The following is a 16,582-nucleotide window of genomic DNA, read 5'->3' as shown; positions in this document are numbered from 1 at the left end:
GGAAAGCGATTTCAAACCTGGTTAAAGAAAACCGCAGATTCGCCATTACTCCTTCCATCTTTTTCCTGAACTGAAGACGTAGCTTGGTGGAAAGCGATTTCAAACCTGGTTAAAGAAAACCACAGATTCGCCATTACTCCTTCCATCTTTTTCCTGAACTGAAGACGTAGCTTGGTGGAAAGCGATTTCAAACCTGGTTAAAGAAAACTGCAGATTCGCCATTACTCCTTCCATCTTTTCCTGAACTGAAGACGTAGCTTGGTGGAAAGCGATTTCAAACCTGGTTAAAGAAAACCGCAGATTCACCATTACTCCTTCCATCTTTTTCCTGAACTGAAGACGTAGCTTGGTGGAGAGCGATTTCAAACCTGGTTAAAGAAAACCGCAGATTCACCATTCCTCCTTTCATCTTTTTCCTGAACTGAAGACGTAGCTTGGTGGAAAGCGATTTCAAACCTGGTTAAAGAAAACCGCAGATTCGCCATTACTCCTTCCATCTTTTTCCTGAACTGAAGACGTAGCTTGGTGGAAAGCGATTTCAAACCTGGTTAAAGAAAACCGCAGATTCGCCATTACTCCTTCCATCTTTTTCCTGAACTGAAGACGTAGCTTGGTGGAAAGCGATTTCAAACCTGGTTAAAGAAAACCGCAGATTCACCATTACTCCTTCCATCTTTTTCCTGAACTGAAGACGTAGCTTGGTGGAGAGCAATTTCAAACCTGGTTAAAGAAAACCGCAGATTCGCCATTACTCCTTCCATCTTTTTCCTGAACTGAAGACGTAGCTTGGTGGAAAGCGATTTCAAACCTGGTTAAAGAAAACCGCAGATTCGCCATTACTCCTTCCATCTTTTTCCTGAACTGAAGACGTAGCTTGGTGGAAAGCGATTTCAAACCTGGTTAAAGAAAACCGCAGATTCACCATTACTCCTTCCATCTTTTTCCTGAACTGAAGACGTAGCTTGGTGGAGAGCGATTTCAAACCTGGTTAAAGAAAACCGCAGATTCACCATTCCTCCTTCCATCTTTTTCCTGAACTGAAGACGTAGCTTGGTGGAGAGCAATTTCAAACCTGGTTAAAGAAAACCGCAGATTCGCCATTACTCCTTCCATCTTTTTCCTGAACTGAAGACGTAGCTTGGTGGAAAGCGATTTCAAACCTGGTTAAAGAAAACCGCAGATTCGCCATTACTCCTTCCATCTTTTTCCTGAACTGAAGACGTAGCTTGGTGGAAAGCGATTTCAAACCTGGTTAAAGAAAACCGCAGATTCACCATTACTCCTTCCATCTTTTTCCTGAACTGAAGACGTAGCTTGGTGGAGAGCGATTTCAAACCTGGTTAAAGAAAACCGCAGATTCACCATTCCTCCTTTCATCTTTTTCCTGAACTGAAGACGTAGCTTGGTGGAAAGCGATTTCAAACCTGGTTAAAGAAAACCGCAGATTCGCCATTACTCCTTCCATCTTTTTCCTGAACTGAAGACGTAGCTTGGTGGAAAGCGATTTCAAACCTGGTTAAAGAAAACCACAGATTCGCCATTACTCCTTCCATCTTTTTCCTGAACTGAAGACGTAGCTTGGTGGAAAGCGATTTCAAACCTGGTTAAAGAAAACCGCAGATTCGCCATTACTCCTTCCATCTTTTTCCTGAACTGAAGACGTAGCTTGGTGGAAAGCGATTTCAAACCTGGTTAAAGAAAACCACAGATTCGCCATTACTCCTTCCATCTTTTTCCTGAACTGAAGACGTAGCTTGGTGGAAAGCGATTTCAAACCTGGTTAAAGAAAACTGCAGATTCGCCATTACTCCTTCCATCTTTTCCTGAACTGAAGACGTAGCTTGGTGGAAAGCGATTTCAAACCTGGTTAAAGAAAACCGCAGATTCACCATTACTCCTTCCATCTTTTTCCTGAACTGAAGACGTAGCTTGGTGGAGAGCGATTTCAAACCTGGTTAAAGAAAACCGCAGATTCACCATTCCTCCTTTCATCTTTTTCCTGAACTGAAGACGTAGCTTGGTGGAAAGCGATTTCAAACCTGGTTAAAGAAAACCGCAAATTCACCATTACTCCTTCCATCTTTTTCCTGAACTGAAGACGTAGCTTGGTGGAAAGCGATTTCAAACCTGGTTAAAGAAAACCGCAAATTCACCATTACTCTTTCCATCTTTTTCCTGAACTGAAGACGTAGCTTGGTGAAGAGCGATTTCAAACCTGGTTAAAGAAAACCGCAGATTCACCATTACTCCTTTCATCTTTTTCCTGAACTGAAGACGTAGCTTGGTGGAAAGCGATTTGAAACCTGGTTAAAGTAAACCGCAGATTCACCATTACTCCTTCCATCTTTTTCCTGAACTGAAGACGTAGCTTGGTGGAAAGCGATTTCAAACCTGGTTAAAGAAAACCGCAAATTCACCATTACTACTTCCATCTTTTTCCTGAACTGAAGACGTAGCTTGGTGGAGACCGATTTCAAACCTGGTTAAAGAAAACCGCAGATTCACCATTACTCCTTTCATCTTTTTCCTGAACTGAAGACGTAGCTTGGTGGAAAGCGATTTGAAACCTGGTTAAAGAAAACCGCAAATTCACCATTACTCCTTCCATCTTTTTCCTGAACTGAAGACGTAGCTTGGTGGAAAGCGATTTCAAGCCTGGTTAAAAAAACCGCAGATTCACCATTACTCCTTCCATCTTTTTCCTGAACTGAAGACGTAGCTTGGTGGAAAGCGATTTCAAACCTGGTTAAAGAAAACCGCAAATTCACCATTACTCCTTCCATCTTTTTCCTGAACTGAAGACGTAGCTTGGTGGAAAGCGATTTCAAACCTGGTTAAAGAAAACCGCAAATTCACCATTACTCCTTCCATCTTTTTCCTGAACTGAAGACGTAGCTTGGTGGAGAGCGATTTCAAACCTGGTTAAAGAAAACCGCAGATTCACCATTACTCCTTTCATCTTTTTCCTGAACTGAAGACGTAGCTTGGTGGAAAGTGATTTCAAACCTGGTTAAAGAAAACCGCAAATTCACCATTACTCCTTCCATCTTTTTCCTGAACTGAAGACGTAGCTTGGTGGAAAGCGATTTCAAGCCTGGTTAAAAAAACCGCAGATTCACCATTACTCCTTCCATCTTTTTCCTGAACTGAAGACGTAGCTTGGTGGAAAGCGATTTCAAACCTGGTTAAAGAAAACCGCAAATTCACCATTACTCCTTCCATCTTTTTCCTGAACTGAAGACGTAGCTTGGTGGAAAGCGATTTCAAACCTGGTTAAAGAAAACCGCAAATTCACCATTACTCCTTTCATCTTTTTCCTGAACTGAAGACGTAGCTTGGTGGAGAGCGATTTCAAACCTGGTTAAAGAAAACCGCGGATTCACCATTACTCCTTTCATCTTTTTCCTGAACTGAAGACGTAGCTTGGTGGAAAGCGATTTGAAACCTGGTTAAAGAAAACCGCAGATTCACCATTACTCCTTCCATTTTTTTCCTGAACTGAAGATGTAGCTTGGTGGAAAGCGATTTCAAACCAATGAGGAACTTCAAACTAACGTCGAGGATTACTTGAATTCATTGGCGGCAACTTTCTTTGAAGAGGGTATTGAAAAGTTTGTCCACAGAAATGATAAATGTTTCAATCTCTTCGGCGATTAGTGTTTTATACGAACTTGTCTTTTATTTATAGCCTATCGGAGGTTCAAAAAAAACGACCATCCTTCATGCTTTAATATTTTCTTTTTTATCTTGATTTGCTTTGCACATTTCTCTATAACATTGACTCCATCTATATTCTCCTTATCATACAGGTAGATGATATTATCATGGGTTAACTTAACAATTTTCCCTCTAGACGCCGTAAATGCTAGGATGAAACTTCTGTCTTCTCCGAGTAGCTATGTTTCATTTGATCCATCACCTTGATTTTGTTTGATTACCTTTAATGGAAGTTTCTTGCTTCACTATAAATTTGCAATTTGAAATATTTCGTGTTGAAAATAGGATTTATTAGGTTTGGCTCTGACATGGGAATAACTCTTCAGCTAGCTGGAGTTGAGAGGAATGGTAGTGTGATTTGTATTATTTAATTAGGGGTAGATAAGCAGGTAAAGCTGCGTCTGCATTTGACTAGTGAACCAACGGGGTGGGATTTGGAGTAAGGTTTAACCCAGTTGAAGAGGCGGATAAGAGATTTCCTCTAAATTTGTTTGATTTGATAGTGAGAATCACATAGCAGGCTTTGAGGCAATTTAGACGACTCGGAATGGGCGTTATATCAATATTGGAATAAACGGTGTTATTTGAAGTGAATCGGCGCTTAAATTGGCAATATCTGAGAATGGATTGCACGAATGTGCATCTATAGCAATTCTTGTGAGCGTAATACAAGTTATTAGGCATGAATTTGAAGTAAATTTCATAAAATAATCCAAAAATTTCGTAATTTCGAATCAGTATGGCCAATATTATTCAGTAACTTTTCCGGGCTTTGAATTGGAACGTACGAATAATTGAGCAATTCTTTTAAATTTACTACAAGTTAACCGTACTTCGAGGGCCATTCAAAGATTCAATTGCTTCCATGGTAAAAGCACAAAGTAATCAGATCAAATATTTGTAGTAGTATTAGTATCTTGCATCCACTTTGTTGGACTGGCAAGCATCTGGTCATCTTTATTTTATAAAAGACATAAGAAAAACTTTTAAAGTCGATTTTTAACTAACGTGAATAATAATCTGAGAAATAAATTCTCCATTGTGTTTCAAGGATAGACACCCAGAATGTTCTAACATATTAATAAGAAAGAGTTATACAATTTAGAGAACAAGCCAAGTAATTTTATTAATGAAATTCTTTCATGTTTCACATTACACCCGTTTTAGAGATATTACCTCTAATACCTAATTAGTAAAAGAGACCGGCTTTGAACTAATTATTCACACTAAGCGACTAAAAGCCCACAACTTCAAAGGCTTGTCTATCCTTTGTACAAATGTGATGGAAATCGGAAACTGTTTATAGGATATCTATTATCAAACAGGAATATCCCGTTAACAAAGTTGTATACTGGAATACGGGTAAAAAATAACATCGGTTATTATTAAAGCTCAAACTGTAGTATTGAAGTTATTACAATGAACGTTCTACTAGGTATCAGAAAAAGTATATTGTTCATCAAAATTACAGATGTATAAAATGTGAGTCCTCGAATCTCCCTTAATTACATATTTTTGTAAACGGAAACCTTTTATTTTGTTTAAAGAATGGCTGCTAAAGAAACCAATTTGCAGTCTCAGTATTATGGGTTAATAATATGTAAAACACAGCCAGACCACCCCATGATATTGCTTATGTTAGGATACGGATCACGCTAGAATACTGCTTGGTCACTAGGTTTTAGCTCAACCAATGTAAAACCTACTTTGGGCGAAACTGCTCCTTCATTATTAATAGTAGAATATTGGATAGCTGAGTTTAAATGAGGCCGAACGACCTGCAAAGACCATCATGGCAGTGGTTGACCAAATTAGATGACAACCCCAGAGAAAATCCTTAAAGCGGTACTAGGTGATCGTCGATTTAAAGTGCGTTAGCTACCAGAAAGTGCGTTACATTGCATTTAACTGAAAATTTGGACGAGATGGGTGCTGCGTTTGCTCACAATAGAACAAAATCAGCGTCGTGAAGATGTTTCCTCGAGTGCTTAGCAATGTTTCACAAAAATATTGCCGAATTTACGCGCTGTTTCATAACCATGAAGAAAACAATAGTTTAAAAAGGGATAATAGGCTTCAAATAAGGCAAAAACCGTTCCATCTGCATGACGTCGGTTTTTTGGAATGAGCGTGGGATAATTTTGATTGATTATCTTGAAGAAGGAAAAACTTTAGAGAACGCACCAGTTCACACATCTATTGCAATGGCCAAAATTAATTTATTAAATTTTGGATTACTACCTCATGCACCCTTTTCGCGAGATTCAGCCACCTCGAATTATTTTCTGTTCCCAGACTTGAAAACATAGCTCGGAAGTCCAACATTTTCCAACAATGAATAAGTAATGTCGGCAGTTAATGGCTATTTTGAGGAGCTCGACGATTCTTAGTATTAAAACAACGCTGGGAAAAATGCATGGAGCTAAAAGGAGATAATGTTGAAAAACTGTGTTTTCTTTGTTGGACCAGGTACTTCTGAGACCATCCTCGTAGTGTTAGTCATGTTACAATGTCAAGAGTCTTACATATGACGTACTATGTACAAATTTATCACATGCAATATAGCGGCTCTAAATCAATTAAGGTTGATGTCTAGAAATTTTAACCTTCATCCAATAATTCCTGACAGTTGTTAATGAAAAGTGAAAAGCTGTTCTTCCTCTATTATTCATTTTGCAAACCACCACATGGTAAAGATCAAATGGAATCAAAATAAGATTACCTTTTGACACGTAAAAGTTATTTTTATATTTAAAAAAGTACTCAAGTTTTTAATTCGGTAATATCATTCAAATTAAAAATTTGCGCTTCTTGAAACTAATAACAAAAGTTTACACATTTCGAAATTAAACTTCAAGTTGAAAATTACTCCCGAGTTTGTCTGAAAATAATTATTCTACAGTTTATTTGAAACCGCGGGCGGTGGAATTCAGTGGTATACTCCCAACGTCTCAAAGTTTATTATTCTCGTTACATAATGGTAATACCATTGTAGTTTTTGTTGAGTAACGACATCATTATAACAATCTTTATAAGGTGTTGTTTGAATTGATGCAAGACAAATTGTTTCTTAAGAAGAAGAAAAAACTTAGTGTAGGTGCTTAAAATAATAGATGAAATATCACAAAGGCTCAAATTAGTTTTGAATCAAAATCGAAGCAAATAACAACGTAGCTACTTAATAAGTTATTTCTATTTCCTCCATTAATTATACAGGATGGGCCATAAATTTTTGCTCTTTTGTATCCGGTCTAGCAATGTGACCGTGCGTTGTTAGAATTCACTCGTAATCATTTTGTGTAAAATAATTTCACGAAAACACTGATTCTTACGTTATTATTCACTACACGATATTAATCAGTACCCAGGTAATTAAATCAAGGGTAAAAAACTAGCACGACCATCAGCTACGGTGCAGCAGAAGAGAAGTTACCGTGGTGCATGTATATGAGTCTGAACAAGACGGTCCAAAAATGTTAAGATGCTTTGGCCATACCCCAAACAACTGCAGTTGGTCAAAATTGTCTATGCGGAACTACCTAAAGTTGTATATGAGCAAACGTTCAAATGCTTTCACCCACTTTGTTAAAGATATTGTATTAAACTCAAAAATTGCATCCCTCTAAGATACAGCTAGTGTATTATTTAAAAGAAAATTATGTAGTTGAAAAAGAAACTAGAGCGTTTTGTAGCTTAAATAATATTTTCATATTTGACGACGCTCACTTTCACATCAATGTCCCAAACAACATTGCAGATTTTGGAATATATTACGTCTTCCTCTAGACAATACTCCTGCTATGGAATTGACAAATATATGATCGATTTTTGCGTTTTTTGCGCGTTTTACAGTTCCAGAAGTGACGTCCTTTTATGGCTCTTCCAATAGCAATTACAGATTAGTATAACTCTTATTGTTCTGCTTCCAAAATACATAGACTCCTCCCAAAGAAGGCTATTTTTGTGGGGCTCTTGTGTTCCACTTCCCTTGGTGTTAGTACATCTTCTGACAGGTATTAAGCTTTTTAGTGAAATAGGCAGGACATTCGCAGCTTAGATACTATGCAGTTTCCATGGCTTGCTCGCGAAATCTGCAGTTGTGGTCCTCTGCTATGCCCATCATCTTAAGGTGGTATTTGACGGAGCAGTGACCTGTTTAGAAGACTGACCACCAGTTGCATGTCGGTGCTGGTTATCACGGAAATATCTTCAAACTTCTTAGGCCTGAATTATTTTTCTAGTAAGACTCCATCTGATCCTTCAGCCATTCGTTTAATTCGTTATTTATGTGGCATATCGGGAAGCCACAGTAGGATTCTGGTCCAATTTATGGACTCTTTGCCCCTCTTTTTGGAAAGGCTGTCTGCTTCCTTATTTCCTGGTATAGCCTGGAAGCATTAGTGCTATTTTTTTTATTATCCAGTGTTTCTAGAATTAGTTTGGATGTGTATTCAATAGCTTTCGGGATCTTGCCACATCAAATAGCCACTTGGCTATTTGAGAGAATTATATGTGCTTTTGTGAGAGATATCTATCCAAACACCCCTAAGCACATTTATTTATTACTAGCAACTTCACCTGAAAAATAATGAGTGATGTTCCTAGAGGTATGGGAAGCTTGTATTTTGGCCAAAAAATGCTCAGTTCAGCTTCTTATACTAGCTTCGAACCGTCTTTTTACCAGAGAGATACATTTCAAGGTACCTAAAGATTTTTGTTGACTCATGCTATGCATTTGGTCCATTGGTTTGTCACGGCTTTCTAGTTTTATTAGTTCTAGAAACCTTGGGTGGCGTATCAGATTTTCTGCTTTAGTTTTATTGTCTGGATTAGCCTGTGGGCGACGCTAAATGTCTCTTTCTTGTGTTTATACATAAAAACTTGACTACATGATAATTATTATGGAAGCATGTCGTATCGTTAAACTTCGCGAAAATATTTATTCACCAAAACTGAAGCAGAAATGTGATGTATTTAGACACAACCTGGTTTTATACATAATTTGACTGACTTGATGATTCTAAAAAGTGTTTCATGACTATTCCGTCCTCAAGTGAGAATAAGTAATAATTGTAAATCCTGATGAAAGTGATTTTATACCAAAATTACTGCTTTTGTCTGCTGAAAACATCTCCCAATGCTGTGCTGCTAACTATGAGGCAATATTTGAAAGGTGGTTCATCGATCAGCTCCTACCAGATATTCCGTCGAGGACATTGTTGTGAAATTTAAGGACATAAATTTCCAAAAAAGATTTATACAAATTATACAAAGTTATAATTTGAAAAACAAGTATGTAATAGACAACATCTGCAAGACTTATGGTTATACCTTATTAAGACTATGTTGTTAGAGGTGTCTCTTGAATCGGTGACACGCCTCTATATCCGCGGAGAAAATATCCGCGACATAATATCCGCAAATAATTGATCCTCATAAAAATTATGCGATATAAAAAATCTCCGCTTGTTATATATATTCCTGGAATAATTTCTATGACATCGTTTCCTGATTACATAGAATAGATAAGTATTGGAAGGACGGGAAGCCCGGTGCGGGTGCTCTTTAAAGGTTGTCCAAATGTTTATTTTGATATTTTGCTAATTTCTCGGAATGTACGTCTATGTTGACGTTGCATTTGTACAATTTGTTCATTTCGTTTAGGTTCTTGTAGGTTTTGGTTAGGTTATGGAGGTATGCAGCTTATGTTAGATTAGGTTAGGTTAGGTTATTTATTTGTAAGGATTAATTATTTTCGGATATTATGTCGCGGTTATTTAGAAGCCCTTGAATCCTGTGAAAATGATTAGGATTACATTGAAAGCAAAGTTACGCAACTATGATCATTTACCTTCTTAAGTGCGGTAGTGATTGAAAACGAATATCAAGTTATAACGGAAATTGATTTTTGGAAAAATTATGACCAATGAGTATTAACTAACCAGCGTCTCAAAGAATTGTTGAGAACTACTACAATTACTCACCAAATTTCGAAGAACTCTCTAGAGAACTGTAATAAAATTTTTAATATTTGAATGGAAACATTAAATAAGTTTCCAAAAAATATAATTTCTGTGAAAAAACTATTTTAGTACATTTTTTGTATGCTTTCTGAAAATTGTTTAGACTATCATGGCGTTTGGCCATCCCTGGACTATATTGAATATGTCATACACCATATCTAATGTATCTAACGTATTATCACTTTATTTTTTTATTTATCAAAACAATTCTTTTAATTTATTTTTCCTTTTAATACACTCCTGATTTTCAGGATGAAATTTGAAGCAACATATCTTCAAAGTATTAAAAAGTTCCTCTTCCATTTTCTAAAAAGCCATCAATCGTTTGTGTCCTCTTATCTCTGTTCTTTTAATTTCCTTTCATTCATTATTCAGAAAAGAAATCAAATATATATTTCCAATAGTAACAAGCAGTATAAAAATGACCCATACAAGTAATAACAATCTATTATTTCATCATTTCCTCATACTAATTGATTGATGAAATGGCAACTACTCAATTTACGATCCTATTCCCCATCTGCCTCATCCGCAAATTTCATTGTACTCTAATACAAATGGTTCGTTACCCTCGACGTCTTCCCTTTATCTGTTACATACCGGCCAATAGAATACGAGATCGCTGTCGTTTTTCTCTTGTCCTTTGTCCGGTAGACCATGGAACACGCGATCAACTGACAAATCTGTCAAATGTGATTGAATGGTTATAGCTTTAGCTACTATGGGCCGTACCAAATGGTGCACAAATACGATTTATCGATAGTTTTCACAACCAAATAAAGAAAAATAACTTGTTTGAATCTGATTCACGTTAGTTCATATCTCCGTACAAGTTGCAACGAAATTTTTTTTTATACTCTCGCATTAGTATCTATGAGGTACATCGCAAATTAAAAAAAGTACGTTTTCCATCCCCCGTAAAATATAATTTAACTCTAAACTACGTTCTTCAATATATTTCTAAATTATCAAAAACATTAATCATTGCTCATGATTATAAATCAATCTATTTGTTCTAGGTAAGCATTATGAAGGGGGTTCCTGGAATACTTTTACAAAATATAGAATAAGGTAAGATGAAACATGATTCAAATCCTTTAATGTAGGGGAAAGTGTCTTAAAAGGATTATTTTTAAAATTGTTCCACGAAACATTAATACTACACCAACACTCACAATTACACTGACTAATCAGTTTACCTTCAGTCTCTGAAGACGATAACTTGGTTATAGAAACGTGCGTCAGATAGTTTAATTGTGAGTGTTGTTGTAATGGTGGTTTAAAAAATTTGTTCAATATGAATATCGCCAACGGCTCCAGAAATTCAAACTTAGTCCAAGTTTAAGAAAATTATTAAATAAGAATTGAAGAAAACGAACCTAAAATGTAATTCGTTGCAATATGTGATTTTACACGTTAGGTGTGTTAAAAATGATTTATTTTAATCGGAAATGGATATTTTTAATTTAGTGTCAAATCAGTACACTCCAAATGAACCCATTATTGACAGGTCATGGATTGAATCCAATTTTCTTTGAATTTTGAAGCTCTGAATAATCCTAAATACATTCCCTTTATCCTCATCATTCCCCTGAAAGGTGGTCCTAAACTATTGCCCTGGAACTCTTCTGTGTTATTTGAGTTTTGTCACGCAGACTCATTTACAGTTTAGAACAATGAGTTTTTATCCACTCTTCCTTGAAATTGTCGAAATAAGTAGTTTTTTCAATTTTCTGTGCAGCAACTTGTTTTGATTACTTGGTTTTTGTTTTTCAATTCTTAAAAGTTTGGAGAACATGTTAAAATATTGATTGGGCTATTGCTTTAGGTGGTTGGGATATTTCTAGAAATGAGACATTTTCAACATCTGTCTTGTCTTCTCAATCATTACACTGATATGCAAAAAAAATCACCCACCATTTTCGGCGGGATATCGCACTTGGTGCTTGCTTTTTATACCCTGAGGTGCAGCTGTATCGTTCCAGAAACTAGCATTACTCTGTAACATGCTTGCATTCCACTTCCCTGATGATCTCTTCGGCATCTTAGCGATGTTTTGATGATGGAAACGTTCCTCGTGTTCACCGGAGACTGCTCGTCGTTTTCAGGGGATAAGTTCAGGTGCGAGTAAAGGAAATGTACTTGAAAAGACATATTATATCCCATGACACTGCAATGCGTCGGCGTGAGCGACGTAACCATGAGTTTTGTGGGTAATCAAAAAGTTCTATCACACGTTTTGGAATGCAAGCCAAGCACGTTGTCTTTTTGATGGAGGTGTTTAATAAATATCGAATCTTGGATAAGTTGCCTAATTTGAGGACATAAAAAAACATCTTCCTTAATTTTAGCTTCTCTAAGGGGAGGAAATTTGGTTTGATCGATCCAAGTTAGATGTGCAAAGGTGCCAATTAAATATTTTTCTTACTAAGGGTAAAATTTTCTCGCAGAGGCCAGTTTCGTACGGTGTAATGTTTGTCGTCGATTGAATATATCTTTTTTATATTTTTACAAAAATTTTTAGATATATTTATTTGATTGTAGTTTCTATATACTTTTATATTGTACCAATGTTGCCATATACTTTGTTATAAATTTTATATCTTGCTCTCGGATGTTTAATTGTAATTTAATTGAAATATGTAAAAAATAAGATAAAAACAAGTAGAAGATGTCCCTCATAAACGAAGGGTGGTGGGAGAAAACATTTTACATATAAATAGTCGATGATGGTGTCAGGGCCGAGTTTCTTTAAGACAAGTATTGATCTGAAGCTCAGAAACAACTTCTGGTATATTTTGTACCACAACTTGATTGTCACCATGACGATGTTACCAATCATGCTATAAAAATTCTTTTACCGTTTCTAATAATCACATCTCTATACTGGTTTGAAAATTCTCTAACCTAATGCTAAATTTTTTTACGCCACTTGAAAAAAGGTGCATCGCAGTTGACGCTTCGTGAAGAGGGCAAATGTAACAACCCCTTCACAATCGAGGCTTGATTTATAATGTAACTGTACCGTAAAACTTATACTTTTGTTTCTTTTATTGTCGTCGAGTGGATGGTAGGTACTGTTTGTTGTGTCGCCTTTTTTTGTGTCACACTCTCGGAATATATGACCTAGTATATTTGAATATTTTTCGATTGTGTCGGATTTCATATGAAAACTACTACTGTATGATATAATAGAGGACACTACACCGCCTCTATGACGTTAAAATCTATTTTACTATATTCACTTTGTTGATAAAAAAATTAGATTATATATCTATAACAAACCCGAAGTTTTTTAATATGGTTTTAGAAGTAATTATCCAAAATTTTAAATTTAAAAGCGATGGGACAATCTTCAATAACGAATGCCAATTCTAGCTTTCGCAGATAACGTAACGTTGATAGCAAAATCCAAGAAACACTCAAAGAAAGCAGTAATAAAATTGGAAGATGAAGCCAAAAATTTGGACTAGAAATGAATCAAGACAAGACAAAATATGTGATCATAGGAGATACACAGAGAGAAACAGAAGATTTCCAACTTTGTGTATCTGGGAGTAGTCATAGAAGACAAGGGAATAGAAGAATTAGAACTGAAGTCAAAATACGTGTCAAGAAAAACAAAAATAAGAATATATAAAACGGTAGTAAGATCCGCCGTAACATATGCATGTGAGACATGGATATTAAAAAAGGCAGATGAAGCCATGCTGGAAAGAAGGGAGAGGAAGATACTAAAAGGAATCTACGGAGGAGTAAACACAGAAGAGGGCTGGAGGAAAAGAACTAATAAATAATTGGAGGAACTTTATGGAGAAGCTACAATAAGCTCGTTTATTAAGGGACAGGGAGTGAGATAGTTAGGACATGTTGAGAGCCAAAATTAGTACTGAAAAAAAGACCAATAGGGGAAAAGAGACAGTATGACTTTGTAATGGAAGACCTGAAAAATAATAATGTTCAGAATTGGAGAGAAAAAGCTGTGAACATGAAAGAATGGAAAAATTTTGTTTGGAAAATGCAAGATAGAGGATTTTGATATATAATATATAAAACTATGTGATATTGCCATTCTTGCCTTTGGCCTACATATTAATAATAACAAACCCGAAGAATTTAATTAATTACCAGTAAAATGCAGACCATATGCAGATGTCTCAGTTATTTACTGCAGAGGAAAAAATATTACAACACATAATAACATCGAAAACAATGGCCACGATAGAACTTTGGCCAAAAACAAGTGGGTTGCTATTCAATATATCAGAAACGAAAGCGATATGTTCCTCAAGAACTCAATTCCAGCCTAAAACTTTATTTCTATATTGATAAAAGTTGTGAAAGTAAAGAAGTAAAATGTAAATAAAACTCGATCAAAAATATTGAAGAAAAAATACCATCCTACTCATATCGCTAGTATTGAAAAACTGGAGTACAAATTACTCAAGTTTTCTAAACATTTACAAATGATTGATGAGTTTAAGCTTGACTGCGGAGGGACCGTCGACAACTCTGCTACAATCACTGAAAGTTATTATACAGCATTACGCATCGTTTTGGGTGCCAATTGTATGTTTCCCACCATCTCGTATGCTGTTTCTGTGTTATCGAATACAAGAAATCTGCATGAAATATTTCCAGGTCGTTTCGGTGATAAGAATTAGCCCCCTAGAGCGTGTAATTTAAAACCATTAGATCCACGTCAACAAGCCCACAACCACGCGTCCATTAAAGAAGGAGATCCATATTACATTACAGAATGGTCATAGAAAATTTCAATAAATGATTGTGTACGCAAAGCCGTGGAGGCCATTTATCCTATGTGTTATTCCTTAAATTTCCTCTTATATGTACCTTATGATTCAATAAACAATTTACATTCCCAAGTCTAAAAACTGTTTTCTATTCAATTAAAATCTTAATATTGGAATACTCTTCACTTACTTGTACAACAAATTTGAGATTTCCAACTATCTTTTCAGTTATCAGTTATCAGAATCTGATGTGTATTGAAGCCAACACAAAATTTCCTTCAACGTTCTATACAAATTATGAAATTAAATACTTCATTAATTAATTGCAATGACGTTATAAAATGGTTATCATCTTATATAGCAATTGCATTTATATTGGCTTGTCTAAATTCTGTTCAAATCAATTAAAGCAAAAACAGGATAATGCACTGAGTTTTCCGTTTCAACCTTTTTGTCACTTCATTTACGGAATCATCAAGATTAAAGTAAATTAGATAACAGTAAATAAACCAGATTATCTTCATAGCGGCACGTTAGGCAAGTGAATTATACACAGAAGAGTGTTAAGCCCTTGTTATAAGGTTGCTGATTGCAAGGGGACCCTTGCTATCTATTCATTGTGATGAGGGTCTGTGATACACATAAAAAAATGTCAGTTGTCCTCGAAAGAAGATGACAGTGATGGAATGGTTGATATAATTCAGTCTTTTTTTAAACCGGGGACCGGTTTAGTACGGTGGCAATTTTATTTAATACACTGAAAGAACACTATCAAAGTATGTAACAAAAATTTTCGAAAAAAATTAATTAAATTCGTTTAAATTCTAAATAACTTAGTATTTAGTTACCATAGAAAACACTAGTGAGGCATGTGATAGGTTTGTTTGAATTTTATCAATACACATCATCCCAATGACGACATAATATTTCAGCCGGATCTAGCCTCTTAAGTTAAAGTTTCTGGAATACTTGGTGATATTCATACTGAATATACGGTTAACAATACTCACAGTTACACGCGTTTCGAAAACCAAGTTATAATCTTCAGAGACTGGTAGGTAAACTTAAACCCAATGACTTGACTGTTTTATTCTAAATGTTCCCACCAATAAACCTTCTCTCGCGAAAATTAATACCAGGCGGGAAAACCTTCTTTGCTGAAATCTTTACATTTATTTATTGACTATTAAACTATACTTTTTCTCCCTATTTAAGCTACTCTTACATTTAGCAATTTCAATGCTTTCAAATGCATCCAACAATTTAATATTGGATAATTTAATTTGGCATCAATAAAATATTTATGTCATGATTATGATTGGCAGCGTGATCGGCAATATTTGATTTTCCAGTCCGTCTATAGTTTAAATGAGCTATGTGCTCTTTAAACCTGAAATAACGGATCTCTTAGTCTGCCCAATATACCATCACAGATACCACAGCTAATTTCATGTATACAACTCTTTTCCAAATTTGTTATTTCATCCTTAGGATTGTCCAACAATTGTTGGATTTATAAACCAATTTAAAACCCACCCTGTTGAAAATCAGAGTAAATGTTTCTTGTTTCTTATTGTGGGCTTGGAAAAACGTGGTTTCACATGGAGATTTCCTAAACCTATGACGATTAATTGATCTATTTACAATTTTTTTATCATAACTATTGAGTAGAGCTACATGGTCAGTAAAAGTATCTTTCTTATTGCATCTCTCGATGGTAAGTAGAAAGTTAATTAACCGATGTACCAGGAAATGGACACTGGCCATCTTATTTTGGATACAATTGAAACAATCAACCTGGATATACCTGCATGTAGCGATTTTTAATTACTGAAGTATCTAAACATGGCAACTGTCCATTATTTTCCAATTCATTGGTGAACTTTATAGTGTTTATTTTGATTTGCCTTCTTCGTATTGAATATGGCGAAAATATCATCCACATACCTGAACCATACTGTAAATATTCTTCTATTACATCAGCTTCCAAGTTATTAGATCTCATTAAATCCTCAAGGTACTCCAAGGTCTGCGGGATCGCAGATTAAAATTTCCCAATCTTGAATTTCTGTAGTCTTCACTTTTTTG

The 16,582-nt window shown here is 35.6% G+C and overlaps 1 protein-coding gene across 2 annotated transcripts in view; it reads left to right on the top strand.

Moving 5' to 3' along the window:
• LOC130441391 (rap1 GTPase-activating protein 1) overlaps positions 1-16,582 on the top strand; it is a 990,184-nt gene that overhangs the window by 367,294 nt on the left and 606,308 nt on the right. The gene's annotated exons all lie outside the window — the stretch shown is intronic.

The sequence above is a fragment of the Diorhabda sublineata genome, chromosome 3 (genome assembly GCF_026230105.1).
Source record: "Diorhabda sublineata isolate icDioSubl1.1 chromosome 3, icDioSubl1.1, whole genome shotgun sequence".
Classification (NCBI taxonomy): domain Eukaryota; kingdom Metazoa; phylum Arthropoda; class Insecta; order Coleoptera; family Chrysomelidae; genus Diorhabda; species Diorhabda sublineata.
Note: the sequence above shows the minus strand (reverse complement) of the source record. Positions and strands in the feature narration are given on the sequence as shown.